The 6550-nt window shown below is 40.9% G+C and overlaps 1 protein-coding gene across 1 annotated transcript in view; it reads left to right on the top strand.

The window, feature by feature from the left end:
- The window catches only part of LOC102675044, a 302188-nt gene that overhangs the window by 66113 nt on the left and 229525 nt on the right, over positions 1 to 6550 (top strand). The window lies entirely within an intron of this gene.

Raw genomic sequence — 6550 nt, 5'->3', positions numbered from 1 at the left:
GGGGGCGGCCTCGGGTTGCGGGTGGCAGATCTGCAAGCCGGAATGGGATCTGTCCGCTCCAGACGTTACTACCCCGCCTATTCCATCCGAAAGCAGTACAAGTCGCCTCTACGTACCACCCACGATGAGGAAATGGAACGTCGGCGACGGCTACCTCGCCGAGAAACCTCATCGTGGCCAACTGAACCGGTGTTTCTACTTCTAGTTCGTGCACCGTACCGATTCTCATGGAATTTTCAGTAAGACTCGAATCCTATTTAATTATTCCATCGCTTTGCATCTTTTTATAGAAGGGTATATTCTATCTGCTTGCTAATAATATTTCTGAAAATAATTAAAAATATTATTTTTGGAAGTTTGAAATTTTTGGAGGATTTAATTTAATCGAATGAAGTTTGATTTAATAATTAACTTCTTTTTAATTTTTATCGTTTGTATAAGTTCGAACGTAAGAAAAATAAATCGTTAAATATTAAATATGTCGAACAGCAAGCTTTTTGTTTTAGAATTTTGTAAAATATTGTTCAATCTTCGTGAAATATTTATTCTTCGCTGGAACATGAAATTTTCTTGCTCCGTTCTTGCTTCCCTTTTCATTATTAAACACTCACTCAGACTCAAAGTCAGTACTGCATCGCAGCCGATACTGATAAGAAGAAGCATCTCGCGGCTCTAGCTGTGTTTAAAATTTTAAATAATTATTTCAAGAAAAATTCTCCTCCCTGTAAACTGTAACTTCGAAAACTTTCGCGATGCGAACTTCTTCCATTAACTTTTTCGAAATTCATCGACAAGAAGCGATAAATCTTCGTCCCCAAAATAAGAGGAAAGAAAATATAGAAAATAATTCTGAAAAAAAAAAAAAAAAAAGAAAGAAAAGAATCACTCAACCTCTAAACGATTTTCAATCGAGAAAAGAAAAAAATATCGTGTCTCCAAGTTCGATATGGCGAATCGTAAAAATTTCTCGCGTAAATTCGGGAAACAAAATTCGCCACGATTTATTATCCACGATTCTGTCTTTGGTGTGGCTGGCAACATGGTTCTCTCGTCTAACGCGGAGGGAAGTCGTTTCAATGCAGTCGTCCTCCTATGATCCGTAAAGCAATGGTTTTATAGTCCAAATTTTCTCCCCCTTTTCTTTCTTTCTTTTTTTTTTTTTCTTCTCCCCCACCTCCACCTCTTTCCACGCCACGAATTCGCTGTCTTTCGCGCGCCTCTGCATCGCCGCGTTGCGTACGCCGAACACGTAGCGGCGCGATATTAGCCTTTCATACGGAGGAGAGACCCCCACGCTCGATCTACATATCGGTTCTTTGTGTAAAAAGGACTGGCAAACAGAATTTAAGGTTATTTCGCAAGAATAAGAATGGGCGGACGCGAGACGCGGAAACCTCGAAATTGCGAACAATTCTTGCATGGTTCTCGCGTCCTTGAATCGTCTAGTTTGGGGATGTGTACGTGGTTATCAGAGAGATTTTATTCCTCGATACGAAAATCAGTTTATACCATAGCTTTTCTTTTATTTTATCACGTTTTCGAAAGGAATTTAAGATTATACCGATTCGTACACGGAGAAATTATTTATCGACGCGAAGACTCAGAGATACTCTAGAAACTTTGTCGAAGCTCGCCTTCATCTGTTCCTCTTTCGTCTTTCGAAAAAAAAAAAAAAAAAAAAAAGAAAGACGATAAAAGAAAAAAATTATCCAGCATTCCATCAAATAATTGTCACATTCGCGTCGATTATATTTATAGAATTCAACGGCACGAAAAATAATCAATTCAACGAATCCGTCCCCCTTTTTTTTTTTTTTTTCTCCATTATCCCCGTTCAAAGCCCGATAACTCGATTCATTTTTATCATCGCATATTCACACACGCCGCGTTTCCGTGCGATCCATTCATTCCATTAGCCGATAGGCGCGGCCAATCAAAATCCTGTCACAGTTTGAGAACTGTCGGTGAAATACAGTCGGATAAAAATCATCAATTCCGGGGATGGCGAATTAAAGCGTGGTATACGCGTTCCAGACGCGAGGAAAACATTTCCTCCGCGCGGATATATCCCGAGCTCCGTGATTCTCCGCGAGTTGCTCTATAATGTTATTAATTAAAAAGTTGGGGGCAGACAAATGGGATAGGCGAGCGACAATCGTATCACGCTTGTTCCATCGTTCATCTGGTTTTCCACCCTCTTTCATTTTTTTTCCCATTCTCTCTCTCTCTCTCTCTCTTTCCCTCTCCCTCTTCCTCTCTCTCTCTCTCTCTCTTTCTCTCTCCATCTCTTTTTTTTTGGCACGTAGTTACGTAATTGATACGGGCTAACCGGATCCCTCGTTTCCCTCAACTATTTTTCCACACTAACGAAATCCGAAATCACGTATATACATTAAATATCCGAGTAATTCGTTACGCTTCAAAACTTCTACCCGCTTCGACCATACTGGCCTCCCTCCCTGTCTCTGCGTTACCACGTCTTCCCCGTTCACGTAGACAGCTGGAATTTATCCTAACAAATGTATCCGCACGGTTTACCCTCGTAAACGCGCGATAAATATTTCCCGGTTCTCGTTTCTGGGAGGGGAGGGAGGGGAGAGGTATGGGAATTTGATAAAAAACGTTTACGCGTAATCCGTTTCCTCTCTGGGAGAAGCGAGATCCATCTGTCGTTCGATCATCTTATTTGACGTTGATTCGAGGGTTGAAGAGGGTCATTGATCGGGGATCAACTATTGAAAATATGTTTTTTTTTTTTTTTGAAAAATTGTTTCCTTCGAGGAGAATTTTTTTTCGTTTCGAACTCGAGGAAATTAGAAAGTAAGAAGTGGCAAAAATATATAATATTTTGGGAAATTAATCGTTAAAAGACTGGTGAGGTTGAAATTATTTGTCAAATCTACATTCATTTATATCAAAAAATTTTTTTTACTTTATGTAATTTGACTAATTGTTTTTACTATTATCTCTATTATTTTCTTGAAATGAATAATTCATTTTTCTATTCTGCTACAAAGGAAGTGAATCAATATTTCAAAGGTCTCAAGCAAAATTTTAAATATTAGTAAAATAAACTTCTTTGTTAGATATCGATTCCATTAGTATATCAATTTTCGTTCTGTTATACATATCGCGTTATATCGTTTAATCGAACATTCAAATCTTTTGGATTATTTCTCAGCCGATGTGGGGGGAGATAGTTCGGTAGGTTCACAATATTCGCAGTTGATGCGTGCTGTGGTATGCGTGACGCACACGGATCACACGCATCGATGGTTTTAGTGCGTTATAAATTGGCGTGTCGGCCTTCTTGGCGCCTCTCTCTTTGCCAACGACGACGATGTCTACGTCGACATCGCCTCGATCGATGAGGATTTCATGCTGCTTAGTCGGCGTTTAGACCCGCATCCTAGGACCCCCATACAACACGCGATCTGCGTGCATTTGCTTAATAACGTAAACACCCGGTTTCCATCATCTGGAATATTACTCGTTTCGTCGTTGTACGTGAAGCAGTTAAAAATGTTCAAACTTTTGCAAACAATAAATATTTAGATCGTGTTTTAATGTTTTCTTCTTAATTCATTAGCTTCGTGTTAAAAACGTAGTATTCAAAATTTTGAAAATTATTTCTAGACAGACAAATTTATATATTTAAAAATTATTTTGCGATATTTATATTTTTATTTGTAATTAAATCGCAATAAAAATTTTCTTTGAAAGTAATATTTTACGAGAAGAATTTTATATTGTGTATTATGCCACTGACTGTAAGAGAGATAACAATTTTTAAAAATTTAAATTTTCGAAAAGTCTCTTCACAGTGAATATCTTCTTGCAAAATATTTTACAAAACATTTTACCTTACGAAGAATTTAATTAATTTAATTATTCCTTTTCAACTTGTGTCGTACTTTTTTTCGAGAATTTCTCCTGACTGAGAATAAAGGAATATTACGAAATCAAGGAAGAGTTCTCCAAGTATATCTACGCGAGCGGAGGAGGTTCATCTAAAAACAGGATATCCTTTTGTGATCGACATTGATTATTACTGTCGCGTCCGCGTCAATTCTCATTCCCCGCGCAACGGATCGTCTCGTTGCGTCGAACTCGCGAGATGTCACATATTCGGAATACCAAATCGATCCTCGAATAGCCAGCCGAGTTCTGACCGGGTAGTTTAAGTCAAAGTTTTAATCACTATCGACTTCGGGACATCTCACATCCCGCGGGACTTACGAACCTGGCGGAACGAGATCGAGCAAATGGACTGCTCCATGAAATCGGTAGTATCGGTTGAATAGCTAACCAGTCGAGCGTGTGTTTATTATTAATTGAAAAACGTCTGAAAATATTTCGACTAGAAATATTCGCTCATCAATGACAATTCGTAAATTAAAAATTCGAGAATTCGTAAACTCGAAGGAAGAAATCTTTTCCAAACATCAATTGTCCCTTTACTAAAAATTCTAAAAATATTCATACTAATATCTTCTCAAAAAAATCTCGATCCTTAAATTCACAAGAGCTTTGAGAAATAATATTAGAAGCCTCGAGATTCCTTTCCAGTTTCTGATGCCGAGAAACAAAAATATAAAAAAAGCTTTCGAGTATTCGTTTACACGATCCCTTACCTGGATCAAAATCCAATAAACGATCGAGGCTAGCCGCAAGACGCAGAGCGCATAGATTCTTCGCGCACGTCCACCCCGATCCTTGCCCCCTTGAAATGAAAACGTAGAGGGGTGGGTGAGCGATTCGAAACGAAGTTTCGGCCGGAAATACCGTCGCGCGAGGGGTGAACGCACCCCGTTGAAGAGGGTCAGAGAGGGCAGATTAATTGATACCGCCGCGGAGAGACCGAGAAGCGAACGTGGGCGAGTGGTGGCCGCGAGAAAAGGAGACGGTGAACGGTGGAAGGATGGAAGAGATTGTGGGGGGGAGGGAGACACAGAGGGCGAGAAAGAGAGGAATCGCGGTGGAAAAGTAGAGGCAGGCGGTTCGAGATGGAGGCAAAGTTGTTCTCTGAGCTGGCTGGAAAATGCTCGCTGCAGGGAAAATGCAGTTGCCTGGCCGCCGGCCACTCCTGATCCCGAGTAGCAATTAAACATTCGGCTAATGTGCTTTTCCATTCAGAAAATTGGATATTTCAGGCGCCTCGCCGATATATCCGCCAGTATACCTTCCACTCGATATCGCCGGATTAATTGAATTCCCTCGCTTGTCCCGGGAACCTTCCCCTCGACCGCGAATTTATTAATCGGTTATTTTACGCGGGACATTCCGGGTATACAGGTGAGAGTATAAGAGCAAAAGTAATCCGCGTGAGGATCAAATTTTCTACCATCGAAGAATCAAATAAATAAGACAATCCATCTTCTTATTATTACATTTGAACTGGGAATTTTTGTCGTCTGTCATTGTTGACAACAGATGGTCATCATTTATAATTTTTGTTTTCAAAGGAGAAACGAGTTGAAAATCTAACTCAAAGATTTCTCTTTACCAAGTTACTTTATACACGACGAGTAGTCCTCGTGAAAAAAATCATATTTGTGAAATCTTGCCCTTGGAATTCGTAATCTCTTTTAAACTCACCCTTGGGGACACGTGTCCAATCGGTAAACAGGATTCCCAACGAAACGTCTATCTTCGTGGCGGAGTTTGGTCGCGTTCCATCGTTTCCTGTTCGGACGTCTTTCGCCGCGGTCCAGAAACGGTTGGCTCCATAGGTTGGGAACGAGTTTAATTCGACCACCCTAAGAAACTGGCTGCGGTTGCATTCCTCAGGCAAGTTCCTGATTGTGTGTCCGGCCAGGAGTTGGCGCGGCACTGGATGGTGGCCATTCCTACAGCGGGGCTGACCACCAGTATTTATGTCCAGGACACAGCCCGGGTGTCCAGAGTGTTCCGGGTAGTTTCTCGGCGCTGCGTCCCGCTGGCCCGCTAATGGTTATGGTAATTACCGGCCCTAATTGCGAGCAATGGAATTACGAAATATCAAAGTTCACTGCGATGCCGTGGCTGCTCTCCTCCTCCTCCTCCTCCTCCTCCTTTGCTCCTTCCGTGTTGGTGAGCTTGCTCCACGATCCTGAACGACGGTTTTATAAACTACGAAGATGATAAAACAACAGTTCATTAGTACGGTATTGATTGTGATAAGTTTCCTGATAGTTAATTACTCGTCGTGAGTTTTTTTTATAAGAAGTTCACGAAAAAATTAGAAATCATTATTCTTAAACTACTACTGTTTAAAGAGTGTGATGAATACGAATAAAATTTCACGAAAATTGAGCAACGTTCGTCGTAAAGATCGTTACAAAATCAGTAGCAGCGTGATCGTGATTAACAGGGATTAATTCTCGGTGCTAGTTCGGACCGATTACGCTTTTACCGGAAGGAAAATATCCCATTGGAAGCGAATGAGGGCAAGCAGGCATGGAGAACAATAAAGTAATCAGAGGAGCTTTTCGAATCGCGGCGAGAGGAAGGAGGGAGGGAGGAGGATCACCGGTTCACGAAAAACTCCGCGGAGGTTTAAAATGTGGGC

The sequence above is a fragment of the Apis dorsata genome, unplaced genomic scaffold, assembly GCF_000469605.1.
Source record: "Apis dorsata unplaced genomic scaffold, Apis dorsata 1.3 scaffold_231, whole genome shotgun sequence".
NCBI classification, from domain to species: domain Eukaryota; kingdom Metazoa; phylum Arthropoda; class Insecta; order Hymenoptera; family Apidae; genus Apis; species Apis dorsata.
Note: the sequence above shows the minus strand (reverse complement) of the source record. Positions and strands in the feature narration are given on the sequence as shown.